The 27308-nt window shown below is 43.3% G+C and overlaps 7 non-coding genes across 7 annotated transcripts; 3 read left to right on the forward strand and 4 right to left on the reverse strand.

The window, feature by feature from the left end:
* Nucleotides 1–9530: 9530 nt before the first annotated feature.
* Nucleotides 9531–9603, reverse strand: trnav-uac (transfer RNA valine (anticodon UAC)). The gene has a single exon. It is a non-coding gene; the product is annotated as a tRNA-Val (tRNA).
* Nucleotides 9604–10886: 1283 nt separating this feature from the next.
* On the forward strand, nucleotides 10887–10969 carry trnal-cag (transfer RNA leucine (anticodon CAG)). The gene has a single exon. It is a non-coding gene; the product is annotated as a tRNA-Leu (tRNA).
* A 4660-nt stretch (nucleotides 10970–15629) lies between these two features.
* Nucleotides 15630–15717, reverse strand: trnap-cgg (transfer RNA proline (anticodon CGG)). The gene is given in 2 exon segments: nucleotides 15630–15665; nucleotides 15682–15717. It is a non-coding gene; the product is annotated as a tRNA-Pro (tRNA).
* Nucleotides 15718–18576: 2859 nt separating this feature from the next.
* trnan-guu (transfer RNA asparagine (anticodon GUU)) lies at nucleotides 18577–18650 on the forward strand. The gene has a single exon. It is a non-coding gene; the product is annotated as a tRNA-Asn (tRNA).
* Nucleotides 18651–19090: 440 nt separating this feature from the next.
* On the forward strand, nucleotides 19091–19163 carry trnav-aac (transfer RNA valine (anticodon AAC)). The gene has a single exon. It is a non-coding gene; the product is annotated as a tRNA-Val (tRNA).
* Nucleotides 19164–21669: 2506 nt separating this feature from the next.
* trnal-cag (transfer RNA leucine (anticodon CAG)) lies at nucleotides 21670–21753 on the reverse strand. Its single transcript has one exon. It is a non-coding gene; the product is annotated as a tRNA-Leu (tRNA).
* Nucleotides 21754–21831: 78 nt separating this feature from the next.
* Nucleotides 21832–21904, reverse strand: trnak-cuu (transfer RNA lysine (anticodon CUU)). The gene has a single exon. It is a non-coding gene; the product is annotated as a tRNA-Lys (tRNA).
* Nucleotides 21905–27308: the final 5404 nt, after the last annotated feature.

Below are 27308 nucleotides of genomic sequence, written 5' to 3' on the forward strand. Positions count from 1 at the left end.
ACTGTTGTGGCTGACACGGGTTGTCTTTTATATTTGTGTGCGAATTGCAGACATTCGGTATTATTACTCCAACACTGACTCTGTTGTTCTCACAGAACACACATCAAAGATGCTGCAGCTTCTCAGTTCCTGCACAAACACGTGTATTTATGTCCTGACCCAGACTAAATTCAGAGAGGAGATGAAGAACGCGGTGAAATACCCACTCAATCTAATTATTAAATTAGTGAAATCATAGAAAGAACAGAAGGGTTTCAAGCACTAGAACTAAATCCCATTTCATTCTCCATCCCCTACACTTCCCGGGGGATGGAACGTACATTTTATATTAACAGCACAGAGCCCTGGAATGATCCTAAATCTGAATCTGAAATTATATTTTATTGATAATCTGACCGATTGAGGTAGGATTTGCTTTGCAGATGACACGTGAATTGTTGCTCAAAATGGCGGCACGAAAGAGCTCAGCTGGACTTTAATTAACTGACCGCAAGGAAAAATAGGCAAATCTGGAAATCAAAGTCACTTCTGTGGTCCTGATTAGAATGTGTGTACTCCACATAAATGATGAGACAGAGGCAGAGAGGAAGGGAGAGAGGGAGGGAGACAGAGACAAAGAGAGAGAGAGACATAGAGAGAAGGAGGGGGCGAGCGGGAGACAGAGAGAGAGAGAGAGCGTGAGAGGCAGAGAGAGAGATGGACAGAGAGAGAGGGGGGGAGACGGAGATCTGGAGGCAGAGAGAGAGAGAGAGAAAGAGGGAGTGAGGAAGCGAGAAAGAGGGAGTGAAAGGGAGAGGCAATTAGGCAGAGACAGAGAGAGACAGACAGAGGGAGACAGAGAGAATGAGAGACGGAAAGCCAGAGACAAAGAGGGAGGTGGATAGAGACAGAGAGAGTGACAGAGGAAGAGAGACAAGGGGGAAGAGAGATGAAGAGGGTGAGAGAGGGAGAGAGAGTGGGCGAGAGAGAGGGAGAGAAAGAAGGAGAGGCTGAGAGACAGAGAGGGAGATATAGAGAGAGGGAAGCGAGGGAAAGAGAGAGATAGAGAGAGAGAGAGAGAGACAGTGAGAGAGAGACCGAGAAAGAGACAAAGAGAGAGGCAAGGAGTGAGAGACAGAGAGAGAGACCAAGAGAAAGACAACAAGAGAGGCAGGGAGAGAGAGACAGAGAGAGAGAGGGAGAGACAGAGAGGGCAGAGAGAGAGGGAGACAGAGAGAGTGAGAGACAGAGACAGGCAGAGAGACAATGGGAGAGAGACGAGAGACAGACAGAGGGACAGAGGGAGAGAGAACACAAGGACAAAATAAATGTAGCAATTAGAAAAGTGCAGAAATAAAGAGGGGCAGAGACAGAGTTACTCAGAGATGGAGAGAAATAAAGAGTAGGTTATTAAGACAAGAGAAAAAAATAAAGAGAGAAAGAAAGTATATATATATATATATATATATAATGAGAGAGAGACACTGCCAAATAATTACAGAGAAATAGGAGTGGAGAGGTAAATAGACAGAAGAAATCAATTCAAAATAACTAGAGACTGAGAGAGAGTCAGAGCAGGAGAGTGTCAGACATAAAACGAGAAAGAGGAAGAGAGAAAGAGGAACAGAAAGCAGGGAGAAAATAGAGAACAGGCGAGAGGGAGACATACAAAGATTAAAACAGAGACTGAGAAAGATGGAATGAAATACAGAAACAGATTCAAAGAAGAGTTCGAGAAGTCAATTAGAAACAGAGAGAAAGAAGTGGACAGAAGTAGAGTTGGAGAGAGTGAGAAACAAACAGAATGATATAAAGACAGATGAAAAGGGAAGGAGGAAGAGACAGATAAAAGGAAGGGAAAGGAAAAAGTAGATCCACAGAGAGAAACAAAGAGAGAGGTGATGCCTGGAGGCTGCACAATAAAGTCACTCAGCCTTGTGTACCTGACCCTGACCATTACTTACTGCAGGAGTTTCCCAGCTGCTCTGTGTGGTAAAAAATCATCTGATAAACGAAAGCCTGAGTCTAAATCGGCTTCAGCATGTCTGAAGGAAAAGGACGATTAAAAGGTGGAAGAGCTGTTAAAAGAACTATTTATGTCACGTTGTGAAAGGCAAACACAGGAGAGGATAGATCACCATGCCAATAATAACGATTCCAGGGGGTCTAGAGGTCGTTTGAACTCCTGCCGACTTGACTTGGTTACGTGGTGGACACTGAGAGAAAACAAGTGAAGTGTCAATCAATCATGGGTTGTATTTGTAGGAACCTAGTGTTGATAACCACTGTCTCAGAGGTGTGATTCTGAGTTTAAAAGGTTTTTATAAGCCGGATAGAAGTTGAATGGAGGGAGACACAGATCCACCATTCCTGCTGCAACCTCACCTTTCACTTCCTAGCAACACAATCTCACCTGGAATCATCATGACTGGTCATGACCTCCCAGCTAATGCCTCAATGCAGGTTTACAGATTGCCTGTGAAGCAGAAAACCTGGATACAAGAGAAAATCAGGCTACAGTGCAACGGTGTCCATCAATGTACCTGGAGTCTTCCTGGCAAGCTTGAGCCAACCATAAGGATATCACTTTCGTTATGGGCTTCGTCTAAGATAGACATTGGATTTGCAAACGGTTATGCATTTTGGGAATTCAGAGTATGTTGTTTTATTGGTGTGAAAGCAATTCTAAATCGGGCATAAATCCAACGTGTTGATTAAATTCTAATGTAAATTTTCTAGTGCATTAATAATAATAAATGATTGTTTTGTTCATAAAGCCATGGTTTGTGCCTGAAGTTTCTTTAGGATAAAGAGCCAATTATTTAAATTTTAAATTAAACCTTGTGGAGATAAAAAGTAATTGCCCCAAATTAAAGCGTGAAATCACTTTGCACCTTTTTGCTCCTCCATCTGGACCATGTGTCACTTTCCCAGTGAGCTGCTGGATTCTGTAATAAATCACAATGTACTCTTACCCCTTCTGCTGTGTTACTAAACTGGACAGGGTCCTGCAGCACTCTCCTGATCTGTTACTGTTACAAATACTGTTATTGTTTCAGATTACAGAAAAATATGAATAATGGAGAAATAAACCAAATCCCAGATCAGAACTACATTCAGATTGAGTCCAATTTTACACTGATTTATTTAATATAAACTAGAATTACAAACTTTACACCAAATGGCTCATTTGACCTTTCCTCCGAATGTCTGGTCTCTCCTTCTCTGTAAGAATTATGTCCAAATAACTAAATATTAATCCATTTTCTTGCAGAAGTTCACATTTTGGTCTTTGATTCCCGCACTGCACCGCTGTCTTTGTGTTAAACATCAGCTCGTGCCAGTCTCACTCAGTTTGTATATTTAACTATGGTGCAACAGTGATTTAACAGGAACAGCAAATGAACCCTCTGTGAAAATGCCGGTTTTGTTCAATTTAACACAAATTCGTGGTCTCACGAGCACTGAACATTTTAAACCGAGCCCTTAAAAATACAATGTGTAAAATGAGAAGGGATAAAAAGTTCATCGCACAAAAGAAATTATTAACGTTTTCCAACTTCACTCAGTCGCCCTTCATTCTGCAAAATAACATTATCGGTTAATCAATGGTGAATAAAACAAAGATTGTTATTTTTCTTACATGCGATTAATATAACAAGTGTTCAATAGCTGCTTCCCTGACGAGAAATCAGAATCGTACCCGGGTTACAGAGATAAGAACGCCGAATCCTAACCACCAGACAAGCAAAGAACCCTGTTTGCAATGTTATCAGATTTAACGTGGATTTCCCTTTCTCTGTCATTCAGCTTTTAATCCTTTTTAGCTCCTGGTTGCGGATATTCCCGTGATTAAATAGGAATAAAGGACAATCGGCTCAGGAAAACCCGGGGAGGTGGCATCCCGCTCACCGAGCCTTTCCAGCAGCATTTATCTGACCAAGCACTGGAGTGAGTGAAAATTTCTCCGTGGGGGGGCTGTCAATGTGGAAAGGATGGCGAGCGAACCGATTCTATGTCAGTTAGGATGGCCGAACGGTCTAAGGCGCTGCGTTAAGATCATAGTTTCATTTACAGGCGTGGGTTCGAATCCCACTTCTGACATCGATTATTCTGACTCCTATTTTATTTGTTGCTTGAGCTGCAGTTGATTTTTCGGCCCAATTGATTTGCTCTTCCCGCAATAACCAACCCGGTCTCCATCCACAGCACGTTTTGACGCCCACCGGCTCATCCCAAAATCATGCTTTAAACGAAAATATGCTGGAAACACAAGGCGGTCATTCAACAACTATGGAGAGAACATACACTTGGGGAAATGTACCATAGGAACAGGAGGAGGCTATTCAGCCCCTCGAGCCCGCTCCGCCATTTGATAAGTTCATGGCTGATCTGTGATCGAACTCCATATACCTGCCTTTGGCCCATATCCCTTCATACCTTCGGTTGGCAAAAAGCTATCTATCTCAGATTTAAAATTAGTAATTAAGCAAATATCAATTGCCGTTAGGGGAAGAGAGTTCCAAACTTCTTCCATCCTTTGTGTGTAGAAGAGTTTTGTAATCTCACTCCTGAAAGGTCTGGCTCTAATTTTCAGACTGTGCCCCCTAGTCCCAGAATCCCCAAACAGCGAAAATAGTTTCTATCTATCCAGAAAATGTCAATGACACAGTCAATGAAAGGTGCAGTTCACGAAGGCGGCTCACCAGCACCTTCTCAAGATCAATTAGGGATGGGCAATAAATGCTGACCTTGCCATTGACACCCACATCCCATGAACGAAGACAAATGTCGCCTGCACGGCCGAGTAATTTCCTGCTGCTAAACGATGGGAAGAATGAAACCATCGGCTTCAGTCCTTTGAACGAACTGTACACACTTGCCGTCGAGCTCAATCCCCACTTGGTCCTCTGCCCCGAATATCCACTGAATCAGAAAATCCTCCATAACATAGAATCACAGCATGAAAACATCACAGAGGGAGGCCATTCGGCCCATCGTGCCTGTGCCATCTCTTTGAAAGAGCTATCCAATTAGACCCACTCCCTTTCCCTTCCCCCATATCCCTACAAAATTTTCCCCTTCGATTATTTATCCAGTTCCCCTTTGAATGTTATTATTCAATCTGTTTCCACCACCCTTTCAGGCAGTGCATTCCAGATCATGTCAACTCGCTGCGTAAAACAATTCTCCTCATCTCACCTCTGTTACCAATTACCTTAAATCTGTGTCCTCTGGTTACCATCCTTTCTGGCACTGGAAATAGTTTCTCCTGATTTATTCTATCAAAACCGTTCATGATTTTGAACACCTCTGTTAAATCTCCCCTCAACCGTCTCTGCTCAAAGGAGAACAACCCCAGCTTCTCCAGTCTCTCCAACTCACTGCAATCCCTCATCCCTGGCACCATTCTAGTAAATCACCTCTGCACCCTCTCCAAGGCCTTGACATCCTTCCTAAAGTGTGGTGGGCAGAATTGTGACGTGTCCTGCTGAGGCCTAACCAGTGATTTAGAAAGGTTTAGCATAAGTTCCTTTCTTTAGTACTCGATGCCTCTATTAATAAAGTCAACGATTCCGAATACATTTTTTTTACAATCTATTTAACTTGACCTGCCACCTTCAAAGATTTGTGGACGTATACCGCCAGGTGTACCTGTTCCTGCACCCTCTTTAAAATTGCACCATTTATTTTAAAGAGCTGGCACAGGCACGATGGGCCGAATGGCCTCCTGTACTTCTATGCTTCTATGTTTTTGATTTCAACTCCATGAAGCGCTTTGGGATATCCCCCAGAAGTGGGAGTCAGCAGTTCACTTTCTCCCTTAACACTTCCATCTGACCTTGGCTGGACTAAATCGATATTTTCGTGGTGTCATGGTTATCATGTTGGCCTCACACGCGATAAACTCCCGGTTTAATCCCGGGTCAGAAACAATTTGCTGGTACTTGCTCTTCACAAACTTCCAGGCGCGAGCTTTCTCTCGTGTGAATTGGGCAGCAATCCTTTCACATTCAACAACGGCTGCATCAGATTCCTGGTCTCATCACCACTGAACACTTTTAAGCAGACTCCTAAAATAAAGTGCGTAAAATGAGAAGGGATGAAAGTCAGAAAAGTTAGCGTAGTTTCGACAGTCACCCGGCAAACTTGTTAGCATTTCATTCATTGCGAAACAGAAAGTTGTGGGTTTATTAATGGTAATTAATAGAATCATCTCAGAGACTTGAAACAGTTTCTCCTTATTTGCTCTATCAAAACCTTTCATAATTTTGAACACCTCGATCAAATCTCCCCTTCACCTTCTCTGCTCTAAGGGGATAATCACAGATGCTCCATTCTCGCCACTTCATTGAAGTCCCTCATCCCTGTTCCCATTCTAGTAAATCTCCTCTGCACCCTCTCAAAGGCCTTGACATCTTTCCTAAAGTGTGGTGCCCAGAATTGAACGCAATACTCCAGCTGCAGCCTAACCAGTGTTTTATAAACGTTTTGCATAACTTTGTTGCTTTTATACGATATGCCTCTATTAATAAAGTCCATTTACCAGGCTGTCTATGTCCTCCTGAAGTCTGATACTATCCACCACAATGTTTACTAAATTCCCGAGTTTCGTGTCATCTGCAAAGTTTGAAATTATAACCTGTATACCCAAGTCCAGCTCATTAATGTATGTATCAAAAATGAAAACATTTTGCAGTGTGACTTGTGTGACTTTAAGTCTAGTTTATATAACATCTTCTCATAATTTAACACATTGCACCCTGGTAACAATCTGGTGAATCTGTGCTGCACTCCTTCCAAGGCCAATATATCCTTTCAGATTCAAAGGGTATAAACTTGAAATAAGCGTCACTGTGGATCAGTTTTCGCTCACTCAAAGTTATCTGTTGAGTGAAATAAAAGAAAGCGCTTTTAAAGAATAAGGAAGCAGCCACTATCGCCCCTTTTGACAAGCCAATTTTGTGGGCACTTTATCAAACGCCTTTTGAAAGGCCATATACACAACATCAACCACATTGCCCTCATCAGCCCTCTCTGTTAACTCATCACAAATCTCAATCATGATTTGCCTCTAACAAATCCACAGTGGCTTTCTATTATCAATCCACACTTGTCCAAATGACTATTAATTTTGTCCCAGATTATCATTTCTAAAAGCTTCCCACCACCGTGGTTAAACTGACTGGCCAGTAGTTGCTGCGTTTATCCTTACACCCTTTTTTGAACAAGGGTGTAACATCTGCAATTCTCCAGTTCTCTGGCACCAAACCTTGTATCTAAGGAGGATTGAAAGATTATGGCCAGGACCTCTGCAATTTAAACCCTTATTTCCCTCAGCAACCTCGGATGCATCCCATTCGGACCAGGTGAATTTAAGTACAGCCAGCCTTTCTGGTATCTCCTCTTGATCAATTTTCACCCTATCCAGTATCTCAACTACCTCCCCTTTTACAGTGATTTGGGCAGTATTTTCTTCCTCGATAAAGACAGATGCAAAATACTAATTTAGTACCTCAGCCATGCCTTCATGCGTAGATCTCCTTTTTGGTCCCTAATCGGTCTTACCCCTCCGCTTACTCACCGTTTATTTTTATATGCCTGTGGAAGACTTTAAAGACTTGATGAAGGGATCGAGTGTGATATATCCAAGTTTGCTAATGATTCAAAGCTAGATGGGAAAGTAAGCTGTGAGGAGGAAACAAAGAGTCTGCAAAGGGATATAGACAGGTTAATGTGTGCGTAAGAAGGTGACAGATGGAGTATAATGTGGGGAAATGTGAGGTTATTCACTTTGGTCGGAAGATCAGAAAAACAGAATATTTTTGAAATGGTGAGAAACTATTAAATATTGATGTCCAGAGCAACTTGGGTGTCCTGGACACCTGAACTCCAGGTTGTGCGAACCTAGTATAAGCACATAAAACGTGATGACAGAGAAAGGCTAAATAAACACTAAGACATGAAACAATCCTTGGTGCTTCCTGAGAGTCAGAAAAGTGGGATGGTTTACGACCATGATTTAAGATCAGTGGTGCTTACGTACGGAACAATTCAGCCGAATTGTATAAAGTTAGGGCATGCTCCCTTGTCAAATGTTAGGGCTCTCAGTAGGGGACAATCAGAAGTCCATTGCCACAGGCAGTCCGCAAAGATCATGTCTGATATACCTGGATTCGCAGACAGGTCAGGTTGTGTTGATTGCTTGTCATTAATGTAATCTGTAGACAGTTATATTATAATAATAATAATACTGTTGAATGTAATGTTGAAGGCAGCTGTAGTGCAACTCTTTTGGAAGTCAATCTATTAAACTTGCTATTTTGTAACCACTCGAGCTAAAATCAAGCGGAAGTTATTGTTGATGGATTAACAACCCATAGTTGCAACAGTAACGGGAGAAATCCGCTTACAAACATTCACTTTTTTAATAAACATCACACCATAGTTTCTTTTTTCACACGTTCTTTTTTGCAGTTCTAATCGAAATCGAAACACCGAAAGTCCAAGTGTTTTTCAGAAGATCCCCTCCTGTTATGTATCTTGAGCAGTTTCCCACATCCTTTTCCTGTGATGTGATAATTCTGGGCGCAGGATGAATGTAATTGGATTTGCTGCAGTCCGATGACAGCAGGCGATGGAAGCGAGCGCCATGCTGCTGCTGACAGGTGAAGGACACTTCCGATGCTGCCTGACATCCGGTGGGGGTGGGCGGGGCTTTGAAAGCCAACCCATTCCTCCAATCTCGGAGCTCTAAAGCGGTGCTTGATAAACATTGATAGAAACAAACACCCAATGAAACACCCAGGCCTCGTGGCGCAACGGTGGAGCGTCTGACTCCAGATAAGAAGGTTATGTGTTCAAATCACGTCAGGGTCACAGTTTTTTCACTGAGAGCCGGTTTGAACAATTCTGCAATTCAAATTTTCTTTGCGTCTTCACAATGAACAGAACCCTGCTCTGAAGTCTGCCTCTGGTTCCCCAGTGTCAGGGAGGGAAGCACCTGATGACCTCATTTATTTAATGTAAAGAACAGAAGACAAACACACATCTTAGTTCAAAAACCAACCTGCAGGTGGACACATAGTGAGATAAACACAGGGCAGAGATGCAGACAGTATCCGGAAACATCGGTAAATAGACAAGAGACATGGATTGAGCGCTTTGTTAACAGAAAATTGTCTGAACCTCCACGGTCAATGAAAGGGCTTTTGTTGGCCGGTTTCCCATTGAACCGGAGAATTCGGGAGAGCTTGGGAGATGGTTGGTTCGGTTCCCTTGTCGCCCACCAGCGGAAAAGTTTTGTCGATCCCACCCGACGAACTCCTTTCAAAAGCCACTCTGTCCAAAGCCAATATATCCTTCCAGATTAAAAGGGGATAAAACTTGAATAGAGCGTCACTGTGGATCAGTTTTCTCTCATTCAAAATTATCTGTTCAATGAAGTAAAAGATGCAGCTGACAAAGAATAAGGGAGCAGCCACTGTCTCCCTTTTTGGCAGGAGAAGAAAATCGATCTGTCTGTTTGTGGAGACCAAGTTCCAACATAATGTTTCCGCTCGGGATCGAACCGGGGACCTTTCGCATGTAAAACAAACGTGATAACCACTACACTACGGAAACCGATGATATGGTAGGTAACACAATGGACAGCTGAATGGTGTGCTCTCTCTGCTCGTACTTGGAATGTGTTGTTTCCATTGCAGCAAGAGACACAGACAGTGGCTGCTCCCCCTTATCTTTAAAAACTCGCATGGTAGTGGGTTTGAGCCCCACGTTGGGTGAGTACCGTTTTAAACTTTTATGCTGCTTCCACCCGCCCCCCTCCGTCTCACCGCGCACGATGGGGCCGCGCCCGGGCTGAATCTCTCCATTTTGGTTTCCACCCCTGTCGCAGCATGAAATGGTCCTTATCAAAGTCACAAATTATACCCTATGGGACTACCACCATGATAAACTATCCCTCCTCATCCTTCTCAAATACAATATCTCACCGTGCTGTTACGCTGTTAGACTAGATTCCTCTCTCTGCTCTTATTTGGAATGTGTTGCTTTTCCGTCTGACAACACTTAGTATCATTGTATTATGTTAGTCCGCTGGAGGAGATCATTCGGCCCCTCGTCCCTGTGCCGGGTAAAACACACGTATTCGTTCAAAATTCGTTCAGAGACAGATTGAGTGGTTTTTTTATCAGAACATTGCCTGAACCCCCACAGTCTACAGCTTTCCTCCTCGCTATCAACCACACGGCCTACTTTTGTGTCACCCGCAAATTTCTCAATCATGCCCCCTACGCTTAAGTCCAAATCGTTAATGTATACCACAAAAAGCAAAGGACCAAGTACCGAGCCCTGCGACACCCCACTGGAAACAGCCTTCCAGCCGCAAAAACACCCGTTGACCATTACCCTTTGCGTTCTACCACTCAGCTAATTTTGGATCCAATAAGCCACATTCCCTTGGATCCCATGGGCCTTTACTTTTTCGACCAATCTGCCATGTGGGAATTTTTCAAAAGCCTTGCTACAATCCATGTAGACTACATCAATTGCGCTACCCTCATCGATCCTCCTTGTCATCTCCTCGAAAAATTCAATCAGGTGAGTTGGACACGACCTCCCCTCAACAAATCCATGCTGACTGCCCTTGATTGGTCCGTGCCTTTCGAAGTGACAGTTGATCCTGTCCCTCATTTGAAATGGAGTCTTTCTCCTGCTTCCTGCAATAACAGATAAGGCGGTTATTAGTACGCAGGCCTAGCCAGCTCAGTTGGTAGAACATGAGACTATTAATCTCCGGATCGTGGGTTCGAGCCCCACATTCGGGGAGGACCATTTTTAAGTTTCATGCTGCTATCACTGGCCAACAGTGCAGAAATAATGCAGAATAAAACACGGTATCGGTAGTCAGAATGGCCGAGCGGTCTAAGGCGCTGCGTTCAGGTCGCAGTCTCTTCTGGAGGCGTGGGTTCGAATCCCACTTCTGACATTGCTGATTTTTACCAAGACGTGGAAATATTTTATTTGTGGATTGGGCTGCAGCTGATTTTTCTGCCAAGTTTATTTGCTCCTCCCACAAAAGCAACTGGCTTTGTCATGCATATGTGACTTGAGAAGTTTTGAATGGTGAAATGTTTGACATATTAATGACCGGGACAAAGAAATAGAACAGCAGTGGGAAACATTTAAAACGATGATCGATAGAGTCCAGGAGAAATATATCCCACGATAAAGCAAGAAAAAACTAGCCAGAAATGATACAACAGGGATGAATAAAGAAATAAGGACCAAATTGAAACTGAAGAAAAAGGCACACACGAGACAATAAAGGAGAGAGGGGAATGTGAAAAGACTGGGAAAGAAGTCTAAAGAACTATTGGAAAGGACAAAAAGGAATTAAAAAAAAGCGAAGTATTCTGGACACATCAACAGCCAAAGAAAATTTAGGATTGGAATAGGGCCACGAAGGGATACACATGACAAACTCACAGGCAATGACAGCGAAATGGCCGAAATATTAAATAATCACTTTGCTTCACTATTTACCAGGGAGACTAATATTGTGGGCATGACAGGAGAAGAAGAGATCAAAAAAAATATAAAGACATTTAAGATCGAAAGGGGGGAGATAATTGATAAACTAATCAAAGCTAGAGAGGAAGTTTCCTGTTAGGAGCCGAACCACAGTTTCAAACCGCTCAGCCACGCTAATTTCCGTATTACTGTTCAGGAGCTCAGTTCACAGGGACACGATTACTGCGCTCCATTAAGAGAGGCTTAGTGACAGGTGGAAATTGACCTATTAATAGGATCATAGAATAAGACAGCGCCATTCGGATGCCATTCGGCCCATCGTGCCTGTGCCAGCTCTCTGTAAGTGCTGTCCAGTTAGTCCCACTCGCCTGCTGTTTCCCCATCGACCAGAAAAAGTTTCCATCCAAGCTTTTATCCAATTCCCTTTTGAAAACTGTGAGTTAAGAAAAACAATATTGAAAGGGGTGCTGGGGCCTCTGCAGCGTCGATGTAGAGTGTGTGATGATTGAAGTTATCAAGATGGTTGCTTTACACATGGTATGTTGTGCAATCATCCTGAAATATCTTCAATATGCAATTCAAATTGAATTGCAAACCTGGCGGACAAACACTGGAAAACAAGTCACGAGTGAACGCAAATCATCTGGGACCCGTTTTCAGCCTCACCGCACTTTAAATAAAGTGAAATAACTTTGCATTGAAAAGATTAGGAACTTGCATCTGTGCCTTCACCTGTTACATTTCTTAAAGTTGCTGGCGTCTGATGGTGAACACGCCTCTGCTCCCTCCATTGAACAAGAAAGGAGTTGATTGACGTTGACGGGACCTGTTGGTTCTGAGCTCATTCTTTACATTGAGTGGGTTCGCGTCCTTCAACTTTAGCCCAGCGGTGAACTTCGCAGCAAACAAGTTCGACACCGTCTCACCGCGGGCACTGACTGCCATGTTTAATGTAAACAATTTTACAACACCAAGTTATAGTCCAGCAATTTTATTTTAAATTCACAAGCTTTCGGAGGCTTCCTCCTTCCTCAGGTGAACGTTTGTTGGAAATGACAAACGTTTCCAACAAACGTTCACCTGAGGAAGGAGGACGCCTCCGAAAGCTTGTGAATTTAAAATAAAATTGCTGGAATATAACTTGGTGTTGTAAAATTGTTTACAATTGTCAACCCCAGTCCATCACCGGCATCTCCACATCATGCCATGTTTATTGTTATTTCTTTCAGCCCTAAATAAATAGTGACCGTGATTTTAAATTTGCACTCAGTGATTTTTAGGTAGTCTCCTTTCAGTGTTTCAAAGGCGACCCCTAATTTATGATCGTCCGGCCATTTCACCAGCCGTGTTGAAAACAAAACATGTCTCTGCTTTTCGCGTCTTTTTTCGAAAGGCAAAAAATATATTTCCCGTGACCTCTGAAGGATGGACAAGTACAGTTCAGAAAGCAGAATCAAGTTCACCGAGCTTAAATTGTCTGACCACGTTAAAGGCGATATATACAGATATATATATATATATATATATCTACAAGTAGTTGCTGTCTGTTTCTGTGGTTGTCTTTTTTCTGTGTGTGTCCATCTGCAGGTCGATTTTGAATCAATACCAGTATTCGTGTCAGTTTGTTGCATGAAATAAATGAGGGTATCAGGCGCTCCCCTCCCTGCCACTGGGTAGGTACTGAGTCAGGGTTTAGACCAAACTTCTGTTTTGTTTTGTGTGAAAAAGCAATTAAAACCTTCATTCGGGAATTATCCAGTCTCATGTGAGCGGTGAAAGAAACAGTGACCCCGATGTGATGTGAACACGCAGCCTTTTGATCTGGAGTCAGACCTTTGCGCCACGCACTCTGAAGACAGGATCCTGGATGTTATTATATTTTTTGAATGTTTCTCAAACACCGTTTCATATATTGGTTAAATAGATAGGGCTGATCAAATCTCCGCCAGATCCCACCGGGTGTGAGACAGTCTTGGAAGCAGCCTTCACCCCCAATATCACGCTGGCATTCATCGCCTGCTCCCAACGGACTGCATGAACAGGGCTGGGAGATATGGACTTTGTTCACATCATTCAGCAATGTGAATCGTTAAATATTTAATCATTTTTAATGGGGACAAGGTTTCAAAATGCTCCCGCCCGGTTTCGAACCGGGGACCTTTCGCCTGCTCGGCAAACGGGATAACCACTATACTACGGAAAACTGATACTTCAAGCTCTGTGATATGGATATAACCACTCAGCCAAACTAATTTCCGTATTACTGTCCAGGAGCTCATTTCACAGGGATACATTTACTGCCCTGTATTTCGGAAGGCTGCAGAGAAGGACAGGTAGCGATGGTCAGGCAGGGAATCCCAGAGCATCGCGCCCACACAAACATTTCACTGTTTTTTTTTCATGTACCTGTTATCCGACCGCAGTTTAAACTATTGCGAATGGCATGCGCAGATGATATTGTTCATTGAGTGTTTTCTTGCTCGAAACATCAGCCTTTACGGTTAACAGCCGAACGCGCTAACCGATTGCGCCACAGAGACCAACCGGTGCGGTTTCTTGCAAGATACACGAAAGCAGCGTGTCACCTGGCCAAAGTTTCATGTTGCAGCCACAGAAATGTAGTTGTCCATTATCAGTGTTACTTTTCCAGAAATAAAGGAAGGAACATTGTTTGTGGAAACATGGAAACGGTCTGATCTCGCTCACAGCATTGATATCATCGCCAACCAGCTCTCCTGCAACCGGCGCGCTAATCGCTGCTTTGTCTGTTACTTATTAGCACTGCGGGAGAGCATTCGTCACACGGATTGCAGCGGTTCAACAAGGCGGCTCACTACCACCTTCTCAAAGGTAATTAGGGATGGGCAATAAATACCGGCCTCGCCAGCGACACCCACATCCCATTAACGAATAAAAAAATATATTAACTTCAGATTCTGCATCAATTTGAGGTGCTGTATTGGATTAAGCTGTTGTATTTGTTTGAGGTACTTTATTGCTTTGAGATACTGTATTAGATTGAGATGCTGTATTAGTTTGAGGCATTAAATTATGTTTCAGGTTCTGTATCGGTTTCAGGTACTGTATTAGTTTAAGGTGTTGTATTTGATTGAGGTACTGTATTAGTTTGAGGTACTTTATTAGTCTGAGATGATGTATTAGCTTGAGGTATTATATTAGTTTTAGATTCTCTATCCGTTTCAGGTATTGTATTAGCTTGAGGTACCGTATTAGTTTGAGGTACTGTTTTAATTTGAGAAGCTCTATCAGTTTGAGGTGTTATATTAGTTTGGGGTATCTGTATTGTAAGGAAAGAGTTAGTCTTTATATTGAATTAATATTAACCTTTACCATTTGCCTCTTAAGTAAGGAAGTATAAATCTCTGTTGGGAGAATGAAACTACAATCATAAGTCAGATTTGCTTCATTTTATATGCATGCATATGTTTAATATAGAGACGAGTAGATTCTGAAGTCCAGAAACTCTTGGATCGGAGCTGATATCATAATACTCATAAGTTTATTTATCCTTTTGATATAAACAATTCTCTGACAATCATAACAAGGCCTTTAAATCATTCAGAGCTGGTGTGTATGTGTGTCAGACAGCATTGTGTGCTATTCGTCTTACCAGCTTCACAGGGAAGCAGGAGAGGTGTGAGATATGTATGAATGCTACGTATCATTCCAAGCTGACGCAGCGGGAAGGGGCTGTACTGGTGAGAGATAAACACCATTCTGCTCTCTGGTCAATGGGCAAGGCCATATGTTTCAACTAACAAGTTCAAAAGTTATAGTTATAATTAATGCCTAAAGCAGAACACCTGGCTGTGCCGAAGGAGCCTGCTTGCACCACAAGGCTGCATCTCGTGGAGGAGTGTCGTTCGGTGATGAGGGAAGTGATACTCTGATGACATGGAAAATTCTGGAAACCTTCAGCAGGTCAGGCAGAATCTGTGAAGAGAGTAACAGAGTTAATGTTTCAGGTCAATGACCTTTCATCAGAACCACGTTGGGCAGTTGTGTTTGGTAATAGTATGAAACATTGGAATTGTTTCACTCATGTGGGGTGATTTGGGTACTTTTCTGTCTTTGGAAGTTGAAGAGTAAAATAAGGGCTCGTCCGGGATTTGAACCCGGGACCTCTCACATATTTGGATAGACAACCCCGAAGCGAGAATCATACCCCTAGACCAACGAGCCCGTTGACAAAAACCGATGCATTCAAGAGCCAGCCGTCGTAAAACCCTTTTTGTTGGCTATACTTGATCAGGAATTATGAGGACAGGTTGCAAAGACCAGACTTGCATTCCCTTGAGTGCAGAATATTAAGGGGTGATCTAATTGAGGTGTTTGGATTATTAAAGGATTTGACAGGGCAGATAGAGACTATTTCCTCTGGTGGGGAGAGTGCAGAACAAGGGGGCATAACCTTAAAATTAGAGCTGGGCCGTTCAGGGTTGATGTCAGGAAGCACTTCTTCACACAAAGGGGAGTGGAATTCTGGAACTCTCTCCCTCAAAAAGCAGTTGAGGCTGGGGGTCAATTGAAAATTTCAAAACTGAGATTGATAGATTTTGGGGCTAATTCGGGAGTTTAATGACTTTGACATTTTTTCCCTGTGACTCAGACAGTTTCGATCGATGAAATATTCGTGAAAAGAGTCAGTGCAAAGAGAGTCAACAGTTCATGTTTTCCCGAGACACTTCCTTCAGAGCTAAGAACGAAAAGTTTCTCATTTCCATAGTGCAGCGGTTATCATGTTCACCAGTTACACGCAGAAAGTCCCCGATTTAACCTCGGAGGGAAGCATGTTGTTGGGACTTGCTCCCCATAAACCTCCAGGGTCGAGTTTGTTCATGCATGAAAGGGGCTACAAACCTTTTTAAATTTAACAACGGCTACACCAGATTCCTGGTATAACAAGCACTAAACACTTTTAAGCAGACTCCTAAAATACAGTATGTAAAACGGGAAGGGATAAAAGTTCATGACATACAAAACACAAAGATTTATTGACGTTTTAATTGTCACTTGTCAAACAAGTTAGCATTTCCTTCAGTGTGCAACAGAACGTATTAATGGCGATTAAAAAAACATTAAATGCCTCACAGACTTGAATTATTATTGTGCAATGAACTATTCCCAACCACAAGGGAACACTGCATCAAACATATATATTTAAGTATATAATAAGTATATATAATATATATATATATATATAATCTATGCCATCAGCAGACCTCGTGGTGAAACGGTAGCGCGTCTGACTCTGGATTCTGAAGGCTGCGTATTTAAATCATGTCGAAATCACTACTTCTTATACCATTCATATCAGCCTGGATAATTTCGGAATCACTGCTTTTTAATAATAAACGAAACTTTGCTCACTAGTTCATTGTTCATTGCTCCCTGTCATTGATAATTGAAATGAAATATTAATCTAGCTAAGCCGGAGAACAAAATATTAAACAAGCGAAACAAATACTGAGCAAAATTATTTGCAATGTTTGGGGGGAAGTGCAGCTGAAAAGCAGAAGATCTGAATGGAATGATCAATGATTGAGCGGAATACATTGCTCGACTTGTTACTCGATTGCCTTCTTGCACAGCACCTCACAAACCCGTGACCTCAACCACCTAGAAGGACAAAGGCAGCAAGTACATGGGAATAACACCACCTGCACGTTCCCCTCCAAGTCACACACCATCCCGACTTGGAAATATATCGGCCGTTCCTTCATCGCCGTTGGATCCTGGAACTCCCTACCGAACAACACTGAGGGAGAACCTTCACCACACGGAATGCAGCGGTTCAAGAAGACGGCTCACCACCACCTTCTCAAGGGCAATTAGGTTTGGGCAATAAATTCTGGCCTTGCCAGCGACACCCACATCCCATGAACGAATAAAAAAAATCTCTGTGCTCCTCCAATTCTGGCCTCTTGAGCATCCCCGATTTAAATCGCTCCACCATTGGCGGCTGTGCCTTCAGCAACCTAAGCTCTGGAAATGCCTCCTTAAACCTCTCCGCCTCTCTCTCCTTTAACACATACCTTAAAACCTACCTCTTCGACTAAGCTTTTGGTCACCTGTCCCAATATCTCCTTATGTGGCTTAGTGTCAAATTTTGTTTAATAACGCACCCGTGAAGCACCTTGTGACGTTTTACTACGTTAAAGGCGCTCGATAAATGCAGGCTGTGTCCTCTGGTTATCGAACCTCCTGCCAATGGAAACAGCTTCTCCCCATCCATTCCATCAAAATCCCCTCATAATTTTGAATACCTCTATTAAATCTCCCCTTAACCTTATTTTGCTCGAAGGAGAAAAATCCCAGCTTCTCCAGTCTCTCCACATAACCCATCCCTGGACACGATGCAAGGCGGAGGTTTGCAACCAGGTTTGCAAATTATTGCCAGTCGGGAGCTGGACAAATCGAAAGGAACCTAAATGACAAACAGCTTTGTGAATCTATAGATACGCTTTGGGAAACGGAATTGGAGTCGAATAAAAGACTGACCAGACAGGCGGCCAAGACGCAGCTGAGTCGGCATGTCCCCCTGGAACAGTTACTCTGATGTTGTGGATGAAATTAAGAGTTCGGAGCCATTTAAAGCGCTCCCAGTTACTGCAGATCAGGGATCAAAACCTGACATCAGCGTCAGGACGCTTAGAATACTTTTTCTTTGTTTGTTCATGGGATGTGGGCGTCGCTGGCGAGGCCGGCATTTGTTGCCCATCCCGAATTGCCCTTGAGAAGGTGGTGGTGATCCGCCTTCTTGAACCGCTGCAGTCCGTGTGACGAAGGTTCTCCCACAGTGCGAATTAGTAACAGACAAAGCACCGGTGGGCGCGCCGGTTGCAGGAGAGCTGGTTGGCGGTGATATCGATGCTTTCAGCGAGACCAGACCGTTTCCATGTTTCCACGAACAATGTCCCATCCTTTATTTCTGGAAAAGTAACACTGATCGTGGACAATTGCATTTCTGTGGCTGCAACATGTAACTTTGGCTCGGTGACACGCTGCTTTAGTGTATCTTGCAAGAAAAAGGACCAGACGGTCTCTGTGACGCAATCGGTTAGCGCGTTCGGCTGTTAACCGAAAGGTTGGTGGTTCGAGCCCACCCAGGGACGAAAATTGCACCTTTTTCGTCCCACTTTTGGATTAATTGCCTCATTCTGATAACACTGAAGCCGATGCCATGTTTCAATTCCTGATCAGCAGCAACTGGGAGCACTTTAAATGGCTCCGATCTCTTCATCTCATTTCAAGTTTTCTGATGTGTGATTTGGCTGCAAGAAAACACTCTGTGAACAATGTCATCTGAGCATGCCTGATTCGCCATAATTTACACTGCGGTCGGATATCAGGCACATGAAAAAAAAACAGTGAAATGTTTGTGTGGGCGCGATGCTCTGAGATTCCCTGCCTGACCATCTCCACCGATCCTTCTCTGCAGCCTTCCGAAATACAGCGCAGTAAATGTATCCCTGTGAAATGAGCTCCTGGACAGTAATACTGAAATTAGTTTGGCTGAGGGGTTATATCCCTATCACGAGGTTGGAGGTGTCAGGTTTCCGTAGTGTAGTGGTTATCACGTTCGCCTAACACGCGAAAAGTCCCCGGTTCGAAACCGGGCGGAAATATTTTGTAACCTTGTCCCCATTAAAAATGATTAAATATTGAACGATTCACATTGCTGATTAAATGTGAACAAAGTCCATGTCTCCCAGCACTGTTAATGCAGTCCGCTGAGAGCAGGCGATGAATGCCAGCGTGATATTGGTGGTGAAGGCTGCTTCCAATGCTGTCTCATTCCCGGTGGGATCTGGCGGAGATTTGATAAGCCTCATCCATTCAACCAATATATGAAACGGTGTTTGAGAAACATTCAAAAAATATAATAACATCCAGGAGCCTGTCTTCAGAGTGCGTGGCGCAAAGGTCTGACTCCAGATTAAAAGGCTGGTGAACTTGATTCAGCTTTCTGAAATGTACTTGTCCATCCTTCAGAGGTCATGGGAAATATGTTTTTTGCCTTTCGAAAAAAGACGCGAAAGTGAGAGACATGTTTTGTTTTCAACACGGCTGGTGAAATGGCCAGACGATCATAAATTCGCAGTCGCCTTTGAAACATTTAAAGGCGACTACCTAAAAATCACTTCGTGCAAATTTAAAATCACGGTTCCTATTTATTTCGGTCTGAAAGAAATAACGATAAACGTGTCAGTCAGTGCCCGCGGTGAGACGGTGATGAACTTGTTTGTTGCGAAGTTCACCGCTGGGCTAAAGTTGACGCCGTTTAAAGGACGCGAACCCACTCAATGCAAAGGATGAGCTCATAACCAACAGGTCCCGTCAACGTCAAACACATCCTTTCTTGTCTAATAGAGGGAGCAGAGGCGTGTCCATCATCAGACGCCAGCAACTTTAAGAAATGGAACAGATAAAGGCATAGATGCAAGTTCCAAATCTTTTCAATGCAAAGTTATTTCACTTTATTTGAAGTGCCGTGAGGCTAAAAACGGGTCCGAGATGATTTGCGTTCACTCGTGACTTGTTTTCCAGTGTTTGTCCGTCAGGTTTGCAATTCAATTTGTATTGGATATTGAAGATATTTCAGGATGATTGCACAACATACCATGTGTAAACCAACCATCTTGATAACTTCTATCATCACACACTCTACGTCGACGCTGCAGAGGCCCCAGCACCCCTTTCAATATTGTTTTTCTCAACTCACAGTTTTCAAAAGGGAATTGGATAAACGCTTGGATCAAACTTTTTCATGGTTATGGGGAAACAGCAGGCGAGTGGGACGAACTGGACAGCTCTTTCAGAGAGATGGCACTGGCACGATGGGCTGAATGGCGCTATCTTATTCTATGATTCTATTAATAGATCAATTTCCGCCTTTCACTGAGCCTCCCTAAATGGAGCGCAGTAATCGTGTCCCTGTGAAATAAGCTCCTGAACAGTAATACGGAAATTAGCGTGGCTGAGCGGTTTGAAACTCTGGTTAGGCACCTAACAGGAAATTTCCTCTCTAAGATTGATTAGTTTATCAATTATCTCCCCCCTTTCGATCTTAAATGTCTTTACATATCTTTTTGATCTCTTCTTCTACTGTCATGCCCACAATACCAGTCTCCCTGGTAAATACTGAAGCAAAGTGATTATTTAATATTTCTGCCATTTCGCTGTCATTGCCTGTGAGTTTGTCGTGTGTCTCCCTTAGTGGCCCTATTATCATAGAATCATAGAATCATAGAATCATAGAAGTTACAACATGGAAACAGGCCCTTCGGCCCAACATGTCCATGTCGCCCAGTTTATACCACTAAGCTAGTCCCAATTGCCTGCACTTGGCCCATATCCCTCTATACCCATCTTACCCATGTAACTGTCCAAATGCTTTTTAAAAGACAAAATTGTACCCGCCTCTACTACTGCCTCTGGCAGCTCGTTCCAGACACTCACCACCCTTTGAGTGAAAAAATTGCCCCTCTGGACCCTTTTGTATCTCTCCCCTCTCACCTTAAATCTATGCCCCCTCGTTATAGACTCCCCTTAAGAGACATGTTTTGTTTTCAACACGGCTGGTGAAATGGCCAGACGATCATAAATTCGCAGTCGCCTTTGAAACATTTAAAGGCGACTACCTAAAAATCACTTCGTGCAAATATTCCTATCCTAAATTTTCTTTGGCTGTTGATGTGTCTCGAATACTTTGCTTTTTTTGATATTCCTTTTTTGCCTTTCCAATAGATCTTCAGACTTCTTTCCCAGTCTTATCACATTCCCCTCTCTCCTTTATTGGCTAGTGTGTGCCCTTTTCTTCAGTTTAAATTTTGCCCTTGTTTCTTTATTCATCCTTGGTGTGTCATTTCTGGCTAGTTTGTTCTTGCTTTTTAGTGGGATATATTTCTCCTGGACTCTATTTATCACCGTTTTAAATGTTTCCCACTGCTGTTCTATTTCTTTGTCCAGGTCATTAATATGTCAAACATATCACCGTTTGAAACTTCTCAAGTCACATTTCCATGACAAAGCCAGTTGCTTTTGTGGGAGGAGCAAATCAACTTGGTCTAAAAATCAGCTGCAGCCCAATCCACAAATAAAATATTTTCACGTCTTCGTAAAAATAAGCAATGTCAGAAGAGGGATTCGAACCCACGCCTACCGGAAGAGATTGCGACCTGAACGCAGCGCCTTAGACCGCTCGGCCATCCTGACTACAAATTTAACGTTTCATTATGCATCAATTCTGCACCGTTGGCCAGTGAACGCAACATAAAAGTTTTAAATGATACTCGCCCAACGTGGGGCTCGAACCCACGACCCTGAGATTAAGAGTCTCATGCTCTACCGACTGAGCTAGCCGGGCCTGATGGTACATCACCGCCTTATCTATTATTGCAGCAAGCAGGAGAAAGACTCCATTTCAAATTATTCGAATCAATTCTGAGTGACAGGATCAACTGTCACTCCGAAAGGCACGGACGAATCAAGGACAGTCAGCATGGATTTTTTAAGTGGAGGTCGTGTCTGACTAACCTGATTGAATTTTTCGAGGAGGTGACAAGGAGGATCGATGAGGGTAGCGCAATTGATGCAGTCGACATGGATTTTCGCAAGGCTTTTGAAAAATTCCCACATGGCAGATTGGTCAAAAAAGTAAAGGCCCATAGGATCCAAGGGAATGTGGCTTATTGGAGCCAAAATTGGCTCAGTGGCAGGAAGCAAAGGGTAATGGTCGACGGGTGTTTTTTGTGGCTGGAAGACTGTTTCCAGTTGGGTGCTGCAGGGCTCCGTACTTGGTCCTATGCTTTTTGTGGTATACATTAACAATTTGGACTAAAACGTCGGGGGCATGATTAAGAAATTTGCCGGTGACACAAAAATTGACCGTGTCGTTGATAGCGAGGAGGAAAACTGTAGACTGTGGGGGTTCAGGCAATTTTCTGATAACAAAGCACTCAATCTATCTCTGAATGAATTTTGAACGAATACGTGTGTTTGACCCAGCACAGGCACGATGGGCCGAATGATCTCCTCTTGTGGACTAACATAATACGATGATACCAAGTGTTGTCAGACAGAAAAGCAACATATTCTAAATAAGAGCAGAGAGAGGAAACTAGACTAACAGCATAACAGCACGGTGAGATATTGTATTTGAGAAGGATGAGGAGGGATAGTTTATCATGGTGGTAGTCACATAGGGCATCATTTGTGACTTTGATAAGGACCATTTCATGCTGCGACAGTCTCTGGCACTGTGTGTGAGTGTGGGATTCATTCTGTATCTGTCAGTCTCTGGTACTGTGTGTGAGTGTGGGATTCATTCTGTATCTGTCAGTCTCTGGTACTGTGTGAGTGTGGGATTTATTCTGTATCTGTCAGTCTCTGGTACTGTGTGTGAATGTGGGATTCATTCTGTATCTGTCAGACTCTGGTGCTGTGTGTGAGTGTGGGATTCATTCTGTATTTGTCAGTCTCTGGTACTGTGTGTGAGTGTGGGATTCATTCTGTATCTGTCAGTCTCTGGTACTGTGTGTGAGTGTGGGATTCATTCTGTATCTGTCAGTCTCTGGTACTGTGTGTGAGTGTGGGATTCATTCTGTATCTGTCAGTCTCTGGTACTGTGTGTGAGTGTGGGATTTATTCTGTATCTGTCAGTCTCTGGTACTGTGTGTGAATGTGGGATTCATTCTGTATCTTGTCACTCTCTGATACTGTGTGTGAGTTTGGAATTGATTCTGTATCTTGTCAGCAGTGTGTGTGAGAGTTTGTGATTAATTCTTTATATAAAACTGTGTGTTAGTGTGGGATTCTTTCGGTATCTGTCAGTCTCTGGTACTCCATGTGACTGTGGGACTCATTCTGTATATACAGTCTCAAGTACTGTATGTGGGAGTTGAATTCATCCTATATATGCAGTTACTCATACTGCATGTGATTGTGGGATTCATTCTGTATATACAGTCTCCAGTACTGTATGTGGGAGTTGAATTCATCCTATATATGCAGTTACTCATACTGCATGTTAGTGTGGGATTCATACTGTACCTGTCAGTCTCTGGCACTGTGTGTGAGTGTGGGATTAACTGTGTGTCTGTCAGTCTCTTGTACTGTATGTGAGTTTGGGATTCGTTCTGCATCTGTGAGAGTTGGAGTCATTCTGTGTCTGTGTGTCTCTGGTACTGTCTCTGAATGTGAGATTCATTCTGTATCTGTACGTAATTATTCTCTCAGATTAAATTATGGTGTTCAATATTGCAGCTTTTATATCTCAATGTTTAAATAGTTTTACTCCTTGTTTAATTGGTAAATATGGACATACTTTCGGATTTGATGCTGGAGGTTTTAACCAGATTATTTGTGTGCTTTTTGGAGTACTATTAAATCTGTATCTCTGTGAGTACTGTTGTGGATGATAATGTATCTTTAAAACTGATAAGGTGACATTTTTGAATTGGTATGTAATGTGTAGATCAGTCTGTAGAAATGGAATTGATACCGTATCTTTCAGTCTAATATTGTATGAGATTTTTGGACTGGTATGTAATGTGTATCTCAGTCTGCACTAATAGAATTGATACTCTATCTTTAAATCTCATTCTACGAGTTCATTCTGAACAGGTATCTAATTTGTCTCTCAGGTTTACTATCTTTCAATATTTCTCAATCTGATACTCTACCTGAGTTTTGGACCTGTGTGCAATTTGTGTCATATGATACACTTTTCGAATGGATATTGCATGTATTAAAGTCATGTGTGTGAGAGTTCTGGGCTAGTATTCAATTTGAATCTCGGGGTACATTATTGGGATTCATTCTGTACCTTTGAATCGGGTACCATGTGTGATTTCTATCTGGTATTTAATTCGTAGCTAATGTTGCTCTATTGTGAGATTGACACAGTGCCTTTCACTCTGAGAGTGTGATTTTGGACTGGGATTTTTGTATCTACCTGTCAGCGGGACTGAGTTAGGGGGAAATGGAACAGTGTCTGCCTCACCTACTCTGCTTGACTGTTGGATTGAAAATGTGTCTCTGGAAATTGTGATCATTGTGGGACTGACTACTCCTGCTGTCTGAGACTGTGGAACTGATGACCTGTCTGTGTCTCTGTGCTCTGTGAATGATAATATACTTACTGTGTGTGAGAAGGAGCTGGCTGTACTGTTCCTTCTGCCTCGGGTGGAGGAAGCATCACATTTATTCTGGATCGTTCAAGGGTTTGCCTGGAGAAAGAAAATGATCTCTTGTTACTCAGGAACAGGTGAGGTAGAAAAGACAGAAGTGATCAGTTTAATATCTCTGTTAATGATCATTTTGAATATCCACAAATGAAATCCAGTGATACAAACAGTGTCAGTGTCTGACTCCACTGCAGTACTGCAGCACTCCGCTTCTGCATACCAGGTGTGTTGGGCTGTTTTACAACAATTTAATAACATCCAGACACGGCCCAACCCCTGCACCGATCCATGAATGGGACGACCCGATGTAGCAGGGACCTTTGTACAGGTCAGGTTTCTAATCCCCTCTCCCATGGGACTAACCGTTCAACGGAAACCAAACAGCCGCTGTTTAAAATGTGTCCTTGACACTTCTCAGCTGAAGCCTGCAATAGATGCTCTTTGTATAACTCCCCACATCCTTACTGTCCGGCTCTGTTTCCACTCTTCACTGTCCAATAACAATAAACAGGGTGAGGCTGGAACTAAACCAGGACCATTCATTACTGGTTTGGGGAGAGAAAGCAGCAATGATTTTAATAGCAGGTTCTTCCCATTCTCTCTCCCTTCCCCTGGACACACCCTGTACACACACAGTCCGAGAATGACCTCTCCCTTCCCCCCTCTCACTCCGTGTTCCGGGACCAGTTCCTGATCCACTCCACCTCTTACAAACAGCCCCCGGACTCCCCCTGACCTTCCCCCGGACTCAATGCCGATGTCTGAGCCCATCTGCGGACACGGTCCCGAAGCGATGATCTGCTGTAACGAGGCTGCTCTTTGCTCCCTTCCCCCGGGGGCCGTGATCTCTCCATTCCCGGCTGTTTTAAACCATCTTCTTCCGCTCACTGAGGGAATGGCGCCCACATTTCCCAATCCAAAAATCGATGGAAACTTTCCCCAATTGGAATTTTTCCGAGTCTGAGCAAAGGAAGTGGGTCTGGGGGAAAGGTCAGAGGGAATGGGGTCCACAGGCAGTGCAGGAACAGGCAGCAGAATGGGAAACAGATGGGATTCCACCAGTGCCTAACGCTGGAATCCAGACTGACTTTACAATCTCCAACTATTAAACTAGATGTTTCCATCCCTGCTGTTTCTCTAGGGGTCTTTTGATGGTAAAGAACCTTTCAGAGATAAAGTGAGCGGCTGTGAAATCAGCCAATGGATTCTCTTCATTAATGGCCCCTATAATGTGTGACTGAGAGAGGATTTCTCAAACCAATCCTGGAGAAACATGGGAGGAAAGTGGGAGTCGGTGTATTTGCTGGGACCGTGTAGGGTTAATATCAGGCAGCAACAGTCGCAGATTAATTTAACCGGAGTGAAACTGTAGGTCACTGAGAGTAATATCGAACAGCCCTGAGCTGTAAAACTGCAGATAGTACAACAGGCATTAGAGGGTTAAATGTGACCCATTGTTTCTGTCCCTCTCTGTACTGTCCCTGAGTGTGGGATTAATAGTGTTTCTGATCCTTGTACAATATCAGTGAGAGATGTGATTGCATCTTCTGTCTCTCCAACGCGATCTTTCTGGATAAAACGGCACTTTCCCGGTCAGTCTGGAACTAATACTGTTAACGTCTGTCTGTCACTGTGTCTCACCGCTCTCTCTGTCTCTCTCACCGTGTCTGCCTCCCTCTCTCTCTCTGGTGCTGTATATGAAGGTGGATACTGTTATTGAGCGTGATTTGGACACAGATCGGAAGTGTAAGACTGATACTGTCTCTCTCTCTCTCTATTGCTGGACATGAAAGTGGGATACCGTCTGATATAAAATAGAGAGAATGAGATGTCCGGGCCGGGCCTCACTGTAACTGGGGATGTTTCGGCTCCAGTCCCAGTTCATGGTCATAATCTTTTCACAGATTCAGGTCGAGAGTCTCTGTGAGACGGTAACACTGGCGGAGAAACTCCGCGTCATAACTCAAACCCCAACAGATGAGATTCTCCAAATAAGCTGGAATAAGGTGTTTGTAAAACGCTGAACCCGTCTGGGAGGGGATGTGTGGGGAGATAGAACAGGGAAACAGACTGAAATGGAGGAGCCGAGTTGACTTGTTATTGAATGGACTGTATTTAGGCAGGAATATTAACGATTTCTCATTGTAACGGGGATTATTTGAAAGCTTCTGGTTTTTGGGAATCCTTGAATATGAAGCCCGGGTCTGTCAGGGTTTGTGCGGAGCGCTGAGGTTCGGTTCTATTATCGATAAACGGTTTGAAACTGTCGGATGGAGTGAACTGGAGGTGGAGCTGGAAGATCAGAGGCCGCTCTCCGCTCTGTCACTCTGACTGTCTCCTCTCCTCCCGATTTCTCTGTTTCATCCCCCATATGGAACCAAAGCGGGTCGGTGGACTCGAAACACGGTTTACTCGTTAACAGGACGAAAGGCGAGTAATGTTCCTGATCTCCTGGGCACCAGGCAATTCACTGTTATTTGTTTCTGTACAGAGTTACATTTCAGTGATTCCCCAGTGAGTTTGTAAATAATCCAACAAAATAGAACAGAAACGGAGCGAAGCGCTGAATTCCACAGATGTAGA

This window comes from Heptranchias perlo, unplaced genomic scaffold, assembly GCF_035084215.1.
Source record: "Heptranchias perlo isolate sHepPer1 unplaced genomic scaffold, sHepPer1.hap1 HAP1_SCAFFOLD_47, whole genome shotgun sequence".
NCBI classification, from domain to species: Eukaryota; Metazoa; Chordata; class Chondrichthyes; order Hexanchiformes; family Hexanchidae; genus Heptranchias; species Heptranchias perlo.